Source organism: Manihot esculenta, chromosome 12, assembly GCF_001659605.2.
Source record: "Manihot esculenta cultivar AM560-2 chromosome 12, M.esculenta_v8, whole genome shotgun sequence".
In the NCBI taxonomy this organism is placed as follows: Eukaryota; Viridiplantae; Streptophyta; class Magnoliopsida; order Malpighiales; family Euphorbiaceae; genus Manihot; species Manihot esculenta.
In genome coordinates, this window is record NC_035172.2 from 17,263,453 (window position 1) to 17,279,145 (window position 15,693).

Consider the following 15,693-nt stretch of genomic DNA (forward strand, 5'->3'; position numbering starts at 1 on the left):
TTTTTAAAAAAAATTAATTATTAAAATAAATTATATAAAATTTTAGAGACTAATAAATTTTTATCTCAAAAATTTTATTATTATAAAATTATTTTCAAAGTGAAAACATTGACATTAAAATTTAATTATTATAAAATTAACTCAAAATAAAATAAAATATTAAAATATTTAAACTATATATATACGTATTATTTTATTACTTTTAATAAGCATATCCACATATTTGGACAGTGTAAAATAGTACTTTAAAATTTTTTGAGATATAATAATTTTATTTTCTTTCACAATTGTATATTATATTAATATCAACTTATATTTTTCATAAATATTAATATATTTAGTATCAAATAATTTCACTACACTAGTGATTGTATAGTTTTTTAAAATAAAATTTAAATTTCTTTACTGCAATAATAAATATTACTGTTAATATTTCTTTTCCTTGAAACTAAAATAAATAGCAATATTTTTTAAGAAATAAAAAAATACCTTTACGCTATAAATATATGAATTATAAATTTCATATAATAAATTATATAGTTTTATTTATTTTTCATCTCCTTACCAGTTAAAATTTCTTTTTGTTCATTACTATTGGTATATGATTTTATGTAATTTTTTGAAATATCATTATTTGCATACTCTAATTTTTTACAGAATAAATCTATTAGAATAACTTGAAATAATTTTTTATATTAATGGTTGATATATTAATTTAAAATAAAAAAAATTACAACTAACAAATTATTTTAATGAAAATAAAAGAAAAATAATTATTTTAAAACAACATCAATTAAAAATATCCCATTACATTAAAATGCACGTTTTTATATAAAATAGAACAATTATATAAATTTATTTTGCTTTTTCATTTTAAACAACAAATAATATAAATAATTTAATTTAATTTTTATAAAAAATTAAAAAATATTATATATTGCTAGTCGGCTCTATTATAAGGAACAAGTAAAAAAGATTACTAACCTCTATTATTCTCCTATAGTAAATCAGTGGCTCATCAGTATTCACCCTTTTTATTATAGGTACACTACTTAAATTAAATTAAATTAAATTATTATTATTTACAATGAAAAATTTATATTAATTATATTCAACTATTTTAGTATAAATTCCTGATTTAAGAAGAATTTTTTAGTATTTTGTTAAATAAATTAAAATAAAATTATTACGTACTTTTATTATGGAATTATTATAATTATTATTATTTTTTTTTAAATGAAAGTTAGAGAGTATAACCGGATAAACTTTCAAATTTAGTCAAATATACTTATCACCAAGGTTAAACATGTGAATTCATTTTATTATTATTATTATTATTGGATATTACTTTTATAATTATATATACTATATTATATAATAAAAAATTATTTATTTTTAATGAAATTATATTTATAATCATAGTTTTATAAAAATTTCAATTTAGACAGGTTTTTGTTTTTTCAAATGGAATTCAGACGGTCACTAGAGAAAAATAACTATCAGTGACGGATTTAGCGACGGATTTTTTACTATCAGCGACGGAAAAATCCGTCGCTGATTGTTATTTTGTAGTGGGTATTTAATGTCAAGTTTTATTTGATTCATGATTAATAGTTTTATGGTTCTCTTTAATTAGATTAATATTATTAGAAGTCTTATTTAAGAATAATAATCAATTAATTAAAAGTTATATAATATATGTAAAATAATAATTCTACTCTCACGAGGATTATATTGAATATATATAAAATCATTTTAAAATTAAAATTTTAAATTTATTTTATTACTTAATTTTTTATAAATATTAAAAATTTATAAGGATATTTTGGTCCATTTAAACGTTCGTCCACTGATTTATACTTTTATATATTTTATAGATATAAATTATAAATATTATAGATTAATGAAAATTTAAAACTTGAAGCAAAATAAAACTTTATAGACTAAATTATTTAATATTTTATTTTTTAAAATATTATTGATATGAAGTAGAGTTTTTTTTTTCATATATGAATGACATAAACATAATTTGTAATAGTATTATTGAGTATAAAAATTTAATAAAATATTTTAATATATAATATTTATATATGATATTTTATGTAATAAGAATACATTTATAATAATTATTTATTATATATAATATATTTATTATTATATAGGATTACTTTTAAAATAAAATTTAAATTAAAAATTATATATTTTATTAATAAAACCTTTTGGGACTGTATTACAATTTATTGTTAATTTTTTAATATTTCATTTAGTTATTTTTATAAATTGAAAAGATTTTACTTTTATTATCTAAAATTTAAGATTTTAAATAGAAATGTGAATTAATGTAAGTATTTAGTTTTTTTATTCGATTGGCCAATAATTTATAATAATAAAATATAGAAATAATTATAAAAAATTATCATGTCATTTTTTTCAAATAAAATTTTATAATTTAATTTGTGATAAAAAAAATCATGTGATTTTATTCTGTTAATAAAGTGGGGGCTTCTCTCTGTAACGCTGTTCAATGCCATTCATGAATACTGATATGATATTTAAAAATTAATTAAAAATAATTTATAATTAGTGATGCAATACAATAATTATTTAAAATAGATTATAAGTTGTCATTATAAGATAGGGTCACATGGTAAGAATATGATCAGTCGATATATGGTTCCACCTATAAAAAAAATAATCCAGATAGTGTAACACCCGATTTTTTTATCAAAACTCGCTCTCTATTTAAAAAGATTGAGTTTTCATATAAAATTACTGTTAATAGACACAAATCCCAATTAAAGACACAAATCCCAATTAATTAGCTGGTGGAATCCATTATTAATTAGCCAGTACAAGGTGAATTTTCAAAAAATACTATAGTTAACTCCATTTTCTTACAGTATAAGAGCTAATGATTGTAGAGATAAAAATAGACAATTCCAATACAACTACTCGTGAATTTTAAACAATTCGTTGTACTCCCTCCATTCTTCAGTATACTGATTTGAGTATTGAAATGACTGCCGTAGGTGCTATCTACTCCATATTCTCTTTATCGTAAGATTGACCGATCTATAATTCATCCTTACATTTTTACAAATTAGCCTTTAAATATTATAATCTTATAAATTAATATTTATATTGTTTATAAACTAATCTTCCATGTTTATCAAATTTAATATCTTATATTTTTTAATAAATTAACAAAATAAATTTATAATTAAGAAATTTAACACAATATGTATCTAAATTTTAAGTCTAAAGAATTCTTTTTCATTTAATTCTGCTTAGCAATAATTTATTTTTTTATTTAATTAAGATAAAAAGAAAATAATAGATTTATTATTTAATTTTTATTTTATTATTTTTCACATATAAAGTAATACAATTTAATAAATAGAGAGAGATTAATTTGTAAATATACAATATTTAGAGACCAATTAATAAAGATATAGAAATTAATTTTTATTAAAAGTATAAAAATTTAAATTAAGGGATTATTTTATTAATCAAACAAAACTTGAAGGATTAAATTCAAAAAATACAGGGATTAAAATATAGTTTTTATTTAATATTAAGGAATAAATTGTAATTTATCAGTAATATTTAATAATGTTAAAGGGAAAAATCCATTTTATTAAGAGTTTTTTTTATTATAAATTAAAGTATATGATTTTATTTAAAAATGTATTAAATCATAAGATAATTTTTGGTAATTATCCCTAAAATATAAAGGATCTTATACTGTTTAAGAAGTAAATTTGAAAAGACATTTGTAATGTTTATTGAGTGTTTAAAGAAATTTATCATGGAAGATTAAATAGGAGCATTTCAAAAAAAATAAAGGACCTTTTATTTTGACTTAAGAATCATAGGTACAAAATAATAAATTTTTTGAAAATTTAATAATCTAATAGTAATTTTCTCTTTTTTTAACCGCCAAATTCATTTTCAGCAAGAATTTAACACGGAATTATTCATTAGCACTTTACCGATTGGGTCTCAAGCCTTGAGACCTACTTCTGATTAGGGTTAATTAAAAGATAACTTAGAGGACTCTCCATTCAAATATTCACATGATGATATGATTTGATGAATGATGATAAGTGTCAATATTGCAAAGTTGATTTTACATAGAATATATTATTTACCAAATCCTAATTTTAGGTTTTCTAACAAAATATAATTGTATGGGGTAAACATTTTCCATGAAAAATTTTTATAAAAAAAATTATTTTTATTGTCTCTTGTAAAATTGCAAATAATAGTGGAAATAATTTTTTTTTAGAAAATAACTTATTATTTTTAAAAATAAGTCATTTTTCTTTAAAAAATATCTTAATTAAAAATATTTTTTATTAACAATTTTTCCTTCGAGACTAAAAATAAAAATTGTAGAAAATATTTTTAAAAAAGTTTTTTTTTTAAAAAATAAAATAGTGTTTGAGCTTCGTTTATTTACAAAAAGTAACTAACCTACAAAAAAATATTTTTCTCAAAATATATTTTTTATAGAAATATTTTATATATAAAACATTTTCGTAGAAAATAACTTATTCTTTCATTATCTAACTGTAATTTAAAAATAAAAATATTAATAAATTTGTATATAGTAATATTAATAAGTTTTTTAAAATATAAAAATAATATTCTCTTTTAAAATATTATTTTTTTAAAAAATAATTAAATTTTTATTTAATTAAAAAAGAATTCTATACTCATTTTTCTTTAGTATTACTGATGTTGTACATTATAATTCTTCGAGTATAGACCTGCAAGATAAAAAAAAAACACTGAGGAGTAGTTTTAGTTACCACTTTGATATTTAAATTAGTATATATGATAAGTATATTATAGAATTTATTGATAGAGAGAATAGTATTATCTGATTATGGAGGTCATCAGCTCCTTATATAGTGTATTAGATAGAGTTTGGATATGATGAAATCATATATAAAAAAGGATATGAAATCCTATCAGATAAAAATAATATTCTGATATGAATAATGTGCTATTGTGAGTAGGATTCTATCAATTTATTAAAAGTTAAAAGATATCTGAATAATTGACGTGATTTCGATTATTGAGACTCATATTTAATATATTTTGATATTGAACATTAATAGTTCCCCTACAGTGGTCGAATCTTTAGGTTCGATACTAAATTATTCCCTTTGACAAACTTGTCGCCTTGTGTTTTGACCTTGGAGGCCTTAGTTTTTTTACTACTTCTTTTATGGTAATGATATTTTATGGGTGCATTTTAATCTAAATGAGAGGATTAAAGTTATTAATACATAAATAAAATACAAGTGCTTCTGTAGATGAACTTGTATGATTAAATAAATGTACCTGACTTATGTTCCCATCTACTTTGGTGGCTTGACATTGATGAGATCTGGTGCTATGCCACCATCATGAGAAGCTGCATGGCATCAGTTATCGCTTAAGAGGAGGCAATTGGTTACTTGAAAGGCGCTCTTACGTCGCTTAAGTGGGCAATTGAGTGTCTAAAAAGGCGCTCTTACGTCGCTTAAGTGGGCAATTGATTGTCTAAAAAGGCGCTCTTGTGTCGCTTAGAGGCGCTCTCATGTCACCTAAGGGCGCTTTTACTCACCTAAGTGAGTAATTAATTATCTGAAAGGGCGCTCTTACGTTGCTTAAGTGGACAGTTGGTTGCCTGAAAGGGCGCTCTTATATCGCCTAGGATCGCTCTTACGTTGTCTAAATGGGTGATTGATTGCCTGAAAGGGCATTCTTATATCGCCTAGGGACGCTCTTACATCGCTTAAGTGGGTAATTGGTTGGCTGAAAGGGTGTTATTATGTCGCCTAAGTAGGCAAATGATTAGCTGAAAGGGCACTCTTATGTCACTTAGGGCCGCTCTTACGTTGCCTAGGGGTGCTCTTACATTACTTAAGTGGGCAATGGATTACTTGAAAGGGCGCTCTTATGTTGCCTAAGTGAGCAATAGGTCACTTGAGTTTGAAGAAGGGTATTTTAATATGTGGAGCCTATTATCACTTTAGAGTTGTGCCTCTTTTATAGGTGATATAACCTGTTAAAGCTTATATGCAAAATAATTTTTGTACAAAATATAAAATCATAAAATTTAAATTTGCATGAGATGGCCCATAATGACATGTGGTTCTAAAATTATTGCAGAGTCAAAATATCAAAATGAAAAGTAATTATTGCTTATCGCTAGTTGCTTAAGTAAAATATATAAGATTACCGTCTTACAATCAAATAACTTGTACCTTTTTGGCTTTTTTTTAAGCCATTAACATGATGGTAGATCTTATAAACCTCTTACTTAATGAGAGCTTGAGGAATACTTAAAAATAACAATGGACATCATTTAACAACGATGAAATTTCGTCGCTAATTTAGCGATGTCTTTACAAAGCCTGTCGCTGTAGTAGCGACAAACACAAATTTGGTCACAAAAAATTTGAGACGAGTGTATCAAACACATGATTAATTTCTTCGTAAATCTATCGCATAAGCTTTTTGAGACGGAATATAACCCTTTATCGATAAAAATTATTCATCGTAGGAGTTCAGATTTCTAATTGCTTGATCACAATCTCATTTAAATAATAATAATAATAATAATAATAATAATAATAAAATGTAAGAGAGATACATAGATTTTTGTATCTATTCCTATAAATAATACCAATGATGTTGTTCACGTCATAATTCTTTGGGTATGGACCTGCAAAATAAAAGAAAATATCGGATTGATTGTTTTAGCAACCTTTCTGATGCTTAAGTTAGTATGTATGATGAGTAAATTATAGAATTTACTGATAGAGATAATAATGTACCTGATATGAATTTGGATATGATATGAAATCCTAGAAAAGATACGAAATGTAATCCTAAATAAAATAGGATATGGAATCTTATGAATAAGAATAATATTTTGATATGAATAATATCCTATTGTGATTAGGATTTTACTATTTATTAAGAGTTATCTGAATAATTGACGTAATTTGAAATTTTTGAGATCCGTATTTAATATATTTTAATATTGATATACATCAATTATGAACATTAAAAAATGTAAAAAAATAAAAAAACATTTGTCATAGCTAACTTATTAAAGTGCCACTACATCATTTTATCCTTTTGAATAACACAACATACAAAAATTCTAATAAAACAAAACACTTTATTTTTTTTCTTCTCTTTGGTTTTTCTGATATTATACTTTATTTTGATGATTTTTGTACATAGCCATGAGTTGTATTACGTACCACCAATATAAATATGGAAATTAATATTATTTATATTTTAAATCAACCAAAAATAATATTTTATAATAGAAATAAAAAAAATTTATGTCATTTGTTATTAATTACGGATTCGAATTTATTTTATCCTTTTCTTCTCATTGGATACTATAAGAAGTTTTTGTTTTTTTGAAGACATCCGACCATCTGGTTGTCGATTTTTTGTGGCTTTTTATTTTATTTAGGTCTTGTTTTTTTCAGAGAACTTATTTATAGAAATAAAAATTCTTGCAAAGTATTAAAATAAATATTATTTGGTAACGATATGGATCAACTATCACTCATTCATGGAACTCAAGGGAGTATGGGAGATCCATTGGTGCTCCCTAGTGGGCCTATCACAAGGATTCGTGTAAAAAAGTTTGGGGTATCTATGTCTTTATTCATTCAAGAACAAGTTACACAAGAGCTTAATAAACTTTCTTTCAAAGAGTGCTATGTGGAACTTGAAGGCACATCTAAACTACTCTCATTACTTGAGTTGTGTGTTGAAGGTGTTGCTGCCAAGTTTGGCATTTGTGGGTTTGTTTGTTACTGCCTATAATCTATCCTTTATTGCTTTACTTAGTTTAGATATTGTGTAAGGGGTATGGGCTATTTTATTGATGGGCCATAATTCATAGATGAGTTTATTTATGTTTAGGCCTGTTTAACTAGACAATTTAATATTTTTGGGCCTGGTTTGAGCGTTAGTGTGCTGCCCCCTTGCTAAAGGCTTTTATTTTTGTCCAGCCTTGTTTGGCACTTTAGAGTTTAGCTTATCCTTAGTATTTAGGGTTATGTCTAGTTTTCTCTATATGATGCTCCAACCGTTCTTTGCGTAAGAGGAACTTTTAATCAAAATTTAGAATTATTCATGCTATTTGTGTGCCTTTATTATTTTGAGAGTGTGAGATTGCATTCTTCGAATTGTATCAAGAATCAAGGTAAACTTATCAATTTAATTGTGGCATTTGTCTTGTTTCTCTATTCCTCAATTATTGGTGTTCTTGCTGCCTTTTGCGTTTTGTTGCCATAGAGGAGAGTTTGTTGTTGATCTTTGGAGCTATTCTGTAATACCCAGCTAGACCCCGGTATCGGAATTCCTACCTTCCGGCGGAATCTCCGTTGGAATCCGGAATTTCTCGGATGTCAGAGTCTTCTAAAAGGGTAAAATAAAGGTTTTCTAAAATGTTTTTACATGTTTTTCGATTTTAATGAAGAAAGAAATTGAGTTTTGAAAGAAAAGCCATGGAGGGAAAAATCCAGGTTTGGCCGCCGAACATGAGGGGTTTGCGGAATCACCTTTGGCCCCTGAATGTGGTCTGGCCAGCCACCTATAAAATGCCTCATGTCCTAAAATGGGCGAGTTTTCTCTCTCTATTTTCGGGCATAGGTGAGATTTCGCCATTCCGTGGTTGATTTTGTGTTTTCCTTCAATCCCTTCAAGTTTTTGATAAGTTTTTACTTTGTTTTGAAGATTTTTGAGCTAAGATCAGAGTTTTGAAGCTTGGAGACCCCCAGAGCTCGATTTCTCCCAATCTCCAAGTTTGGATCATATCTCCTCTCGATCTTCAAGAGGTAAGGGTAGATCCACGCCTTTTATGATGTTTTAAGTGAGTTTTAAGAAGGGGTTAAGGGTTTTGATGCATGTTTAGAGTAGATGTAAAATGTTAGGGTTTATGTTAGCTTAATGATAAATGCATGTTAAATGTGATGTTTGTTGAGGTATAGGCTAGTTTTATGCCCCTATATGCATGAATGAGTGTATATGCATATTTTAGAATAGTTGAATGCATGTTGTGAGGTTTTGGATGGCTGAATGTGAGAAGCAGAATCGGGTTCTGCCCTTTGGAAGAGCCCAGGTTTGGCTGCCGAAGCCAGTTTAGGCCGCTGAACTTGCCCCCGAAGGTTGTAACTTTCGGCTCTGGAAGGACTTTCGGCCGCCAAACCTTGCCCCCGAAAGTGCCTGACTTTTGGATCTGGAGGGACCTTCGGCCGCCGAACCTGCCGCTGAAAGTCCCCTGTCCATCCTTCCTTTTTTAGTTTTCTATGCATGTTTTGATGATGTTTTAGGGGATTTTTGAGGAGATGTTTAGAGTCATGTTAGAGTACGTTTGGTCCCTCATTTGAGTCCACCTGTATAGGATCTGACCCGAGGAACCGAGGAGGCCAACAGTGCTAGCTGTTTCAGAGTCAGCCAAAGGTGAGTAGAACTAAACTATGTTTTAAAATAAATGAAATTTTTAGCATGTTCATGCATCATGAATGCCATAATATGTACTAGGTTGTTTTGCATTAGAATTCACGAATATGATGCATTACATAATATGTTGTTGATGTGGATGGATATTGGATGACCCACTAGCCTCAATATGATATGTTATGGTACGGTATGGAAGTCCAGTGAGGCCCATTCTATGCCCCTGGCACGATGTGAGAGAAAGACCAGTGAGGCCCATTCTACGCCCCTGGCATATTGGATATGTTATGTTATGTTATGTCATGTTAAGAGAAAGACCAGTGAGGCCCATTCTACGCCCCTGACACAATTGGATTATGGAGAGGGTTACTGGTGATAAGTCCATCCGTGATGTGAATTGTTTGTGTTGTGATGCATTTCATGAAAGCATATGTTTGGTAAATTATTTTATTGTTCTACTCACTGGGCTTTAGTAGCTCACCCCTTTCCCCTAACCCCCAAGTTTGCAGGGTCAGAGATAGTACAAGAAGTCAGCAAGGGTAAAGGCTATGTTTATGTAATAGATTAGTAGTGGATATGTAATGAAATGATATGTAATGTAATGTAAGGCATTATACAGTGATGTAATGACGATTAGTATTGTACTTGGCCCTAGTGTATGGTTAATCCCTTTGGTACATGATCTTTATGAAATGTTTTTAATTGATATTATCTAATAAACCAAGCTTGATATATGAAATGGGGACCCAACTAGAGCATTTGATGAGGGCTCTAGTATGGGGTTTTATGTTTACAGTTATGGTGCATGCACATGTCAAGCTTGGTGTATAAAAAGTTTAAAGTTTTTATGAAAATGTATAATCATGTATAGAATTTTATCAGATGTACAGGATGTATAGTAGGCTTGCTACGAGTCCCGGCGACCTTAAGTCGATCTGGATCCTAGCGCCGGTAGCGGTCCGGTTTTCGGATCGTTACAGAGTGGTATCAGAGCCCTAGGTTCATATGGTCAGACCTAGAGAGTGTTGGGCTCATAGATTTCATATAAGGGCAAGCACAATAGGAAAAATCATGTCCACTAGGATAGAATGTAGAGTCCTGTCTTGATGATGATGTGTAATGCCATGACTATATGCATGTGCATTAATGATATGCTATGTATGATGTGGGTTCATGTGTTTCCACATGAACCATATGATGTTAATGTTTATGTGTATATGTTGTTTTTCAGAAAGCAGGATGAGATGCTCATGTCGATCCGCTAGATTGACAAGAGCTCCACAGGAAAATGAGGGCATGAATGCATGTCCCCCTGCTTTGCCAAGGGCAATGTCTTGTAGATCAAGTAGAGAGGGTATGTCAAGAGACCCTAGAAGGTCTTTTGATGTAAGCAGGAGGGGAACAGTTCAGGGTGGAATATCAGCTGATGTGAGGGGATCAGAGGAGGATGAACAGAGAAGAGATGGTAGCTTGGGCATGAGTATGTCAGAAGAGGGCATGGGAGAATCGCAAGGAGGCGCTCAGGCCTCGGGGTTTGGTTACTGTAACGACCCGAAATCGGACCGCTATCGGCACTAGGATCCAGATCGACCTAAGGTCGCCGGGACCTGTAGCAAGCCTATCATACATCCTGTCATACCTGATAAATCCCATACATGATCATACAATTATATAAAAACTTTAAACTTTTTCATTCACCAAGCTCGACCTGTGCATGCACTAAAACTGAATACATCAAACTCCCATACTAGAGCCCTCATCAAATGCTCTAGTTGGGTCAACATTACATTAATCAACCTTGGTTTACATTTCATTAAATAAAACATTACACAATGATCATGAACAAAAGGGATTAACCATAAACTCTAGGGTCAAGCACAATACTAATCCTCCATACGAATCTGTACAATATCTTACATTACATTATATTACATTATCTTTCATGTCCACAACTAACTATTACACCTTTACTCTTGCTGACTTCCTGGTCTATCTCGAACCTGCAAACCTGGGGGTTAAGGGAAAGGGGTGAGCTACTAGAGCCCAGTGAGCAGAATAGTAAAACAGTATATTAAAACACATGCTTTCATGGAATGCAACACATCACAAACAAATCACATCAAGGATGGACTTGTCACCAATAGCCCTCTACACATTTCAATGGTGCCAGGGGCTTAGAATGGGCCTCACTGGTCTTTCTCTTAACATAACATAACATAACATTCCAATGTGCCAGGGGCGTAGAATGGGCCTCACTAGTCTTTCTCTTACATTGTGCCAGGGGCGTAGAAGGGCCTCACTGGTCTTTCTGTTACATCGTGCCAGGGGCGTAGAATGGACCTCACTGGACTTCCATACCATATCATCGTCATCATATCATATCGAGGACTAATGGGTCATCCAACATCCATCCACATCAACATCATAGTATGCAATACAACATATTCGTGAATTCTAATGCAAACAACCTAGTATATATATCATGGCATTCGTGATGCATGAACATGTTTGAAATTTATTTACTTTGAAACATAAAGATCCATTCTACTCACCTCAGGCTGACTCTGAACAGACTATCTCACTGTTGGGGTCCTCGGTTCCTCGAGTTCGAACCTGCACAGGTGGACTCAAATGAGGGACCAAACATACACTAACATGACTCTAAACATCTCCCAAAAAACCCCCTAAAACACCTTAAAACATTCATAGAAAGCATGCAAAGGAAGGCTGAACAGGGCACTTTCGACGGCAGGTTCGGCGGCCGAAAGTCCCTCTAGAGCCGAAAGTCAGGCACTTTCGAGGGCAGGGTTCGGCGGCCGAAGGTCTGTCCAGAACCGAAAGTCACCAACCTTCGGCGGCAGGTTCGACGGCCGAAACTCCACTCCAGAGCCGAAAGTCCAAACTTTCGGGGGGCAAGTTTAGGCGGCCAAACCACCTCCACAGGCAGGTTTGGCGGCCGAATATGATTTCGGCAGCCGAACCTGAGTTCTTCCAGAATGGCAGAACTCAGCCTCTCACACACATTCAGCCAACCAAACCACAAAACTCAAACCAAATCACTCAAAGTCATGCATAAACACATTCTCAAGCATTTAGGGGCTTAAAACTAACCTATACCCCAACAACATCACATTTTAGCATACAATAACATACATGTCATCATATAACCCACATAAACCCTAACATTTACAACTAGCCTAATCATGCAATAAAACTCTCTAAAACCCCTCAAAACTTGTAATACCCGGCTAGACCCCAGCATCGGAATTCCTGCTTTCCGGCGGAATTTTGAATGTCAGAACTCTCTAGAAGGGTAAAATATGTTTTTCTAAAATATTTTCATGTGTTTTAAGGTTTTAAGTAAGAAAGAAATTGAGTTTTTGAAAGAAAAGCACCAAGGAAGGAAATCCAGGTTCGGCCGCCGAACATGGTGCAGTTTAGGGAGCACCTTTGGCCCCCGAAGGTGGTCTGGCCAGCCACCTATAAAAGGCCTCACGTCCGAAAATGGGCGAGTTTTCTTCCCCATTTTCGGGCAAAGGTGAGTCCATGCCCTTCCATGGTTAGTTTTGATGTTTTTCTTCAAATCGTTCATGTTTTTGATGAGTTTTAACTTGGTTTTGAAGATTTTGAGCAAAGAACGAAGTTTTGAAGCTTGGAGACCCCGGAGCTCGATTTCTCCCATCTCCGAGTTTGGATCGCCTCTCCTCTCGATTTTCAAGAGGTAAGAGTAGATCCTACCCTTCTTTTATACTTTATGTAAGTTTTGAGGGGTTTTAGAGAGTTTTAATGCATTTTTAGGGTAGTTGTAAATGTTAGGGTTTTTATGAGTTAAATGATGAAATGTATGTTGTTATGATGATGTTTGTTGGGGTATAGGATAGTTTGAGACCCCTTTATGCTTGTGTTCATGTTTATGCATGTTTGGGAGTGTTGTGCTTGAGTTTGGAAGGTTTGGGAGGCAAATGTGCATGAGAGGCTGAGTTCTGCCATTCTGGAAGAACTCAGGTTCGGCAGCCGAAGCCATGTTCGGCCGCCGAACTTGCTTGTGGTGGCATGTTATGGCCGCCTAAACTCGCCCTCGAAAGTTGGACTTTCGGCTCTGGAGGGGAATTTCGGCCGCCAAAGGTGCTGCCGAAGGTGCATGAGTTTCGGATCTAGAAGGGACTTTCAGCCGCCGAAGGTGCATGACTTTCGGATCTGAAAGGGGGTTCGGCCGCCGAAGGTGCCACTGAAAGTGCCCTGTTCAGCCTTCCTTTGCATGCTTTCTATGAATGTTTTATGGTGTTTTAGGGGAGTTTTTGGGAAGATATTTAGAGTCATGGTTGCTTTGGTCCCTCATTTGAGTCCACCTGTGTAGGTTCGGACCCGTGGAACCGAGGACCCCCAGCAGTGAGATAGCTGCTTTAGAGTCTGTTCAGAGTCAGCCTGAGGTGAGTAGAATGGATCTTTATTTTTCAAAGCAAATAAATTTCGTGCATGTTCATGCATCACAAATGCCATCATATATACTAGGTTGTTTGCATTAGAAATCACGAATATGTTGCATTGCATATTATGATGTTGATGTGGATGGATGTTGGATGACCCAGTAGTCCTCGATATGATATGATGACGATGATACGGTATGGAAGTCCAGTGAGGCCCATTCTACGCCCCTGGCACGATGTAAGAGAAAGACCAGTGAGGCCCATTCTACACCCCTGGCATATTGGAATGTTATGTTATGTTATGTTAAGAGAAAGACCAGTGAGGCCCATTCTATGCCCCTGGTACCATTGGAATGTGTAGAGGGCTATTGGTGACAAGTCCATCCTTGATGTGATTTGTTTGTGATGTGTTGCATTCCATGAAAGTATGTGTTTTAATATATTGTTTTACTATTCTGCTCACTGGGCTCTAGTAGCTCACCCCTTTCCCTTAACCCCTAGGTTTGCAGGTTCGGGATAGACCAGGATGTCAGCAAGAGTAAAAGTTCTATGGATGTAATAGTTAGATGTGGACATGAGAAAATAATGAAAGATAATGTAATGTAAAGTATTGTGTAAAAATGTTATGACGTTTAGTATTGTGCTTGGCCCTAATATTATTTTAATTCCCTTTTGTACATGATCGTTATAAAATGTTTAATGTTAAGAAATATTAGACCAAGCTTGATGTATGATATGATGTCCCACTAGAGCATTTAATGAGGGCTCTTGTGTGGGGTTTATGTTATGGTTTTGATGTATGTGCAGGTCAAGTTTGGTGAATGAAAAAGTTTAAAATTTTATGTAAATGTATGATCATGTATGGGATTTACCAGGTATGATAGGTTGTATGCTAGGCTTGCTATGGGTCCCGGCGACCTTAAGTAGATTTGGATCCTAGCGCCGGTAGCGGTCCGATTTCGGGTCGTTAGAAAACTTACATAAAGCATAAAAGAAGGGTAGGATCTCCACTTACCTCTTGAAAAATGAGAGGAGAGGCGATCCAAACTCGGAGATGGGAGAAATCGAGCTCCGGGGTCTCCAAGCTTCAAAACTTCGTTCTTAGCTCAAAAATCTTTAAAACCAAGTTAAAACTTGTTAAAACTTGAAGGATTTGAGGATAAAACACAAGATCGACCAAGGGGTGGCGGAGACTCACCTTGCCCGAAAATAGAGAGAGAAAATTCGCCCATTTTCGGACAGGAGACCTTTTATAGGTGGCTGGCCAGACCACCTTCGGAAGCCAAAAGTGCCTCCGCAACTCCACTATGTTTGGCGGCCAAACATGGGGTTCGACGGCCGAACCTGGGTTTCTCCTCTAAAACATTTTCTTTCAAACTCAATTTATTTCTTCATTAAAACCATAAAAACATGTTAAAACATTTTAGAAAAACATATTTTACCCTTCTAGAGGTTTCCGACATCCGAGATTCCACCGAAAAATAGGAATTCCGATGCCGGGGTCTAGCCGGATATTACATTCTCCCCCCCTTAAGAACATTCGTCCCCAAATGTTCACCAAAAAAGCATAACATGGCATAATACACATAACACATAAAAACACATAGATACTAACCTTATTGAAACAGGTGTTGTGATGCATTTCATGAAAGCATATGTTTGGTAAAATATTTTATTGTTCTGCTCACTGGGCTTTAGTAGCTCACCCCTTTCCCCTAACCCCCAGGTTTGCAGGGTCAGAGATAGTACAAGAAGTCAGCAAGGGTAAAGGCTATGTGAC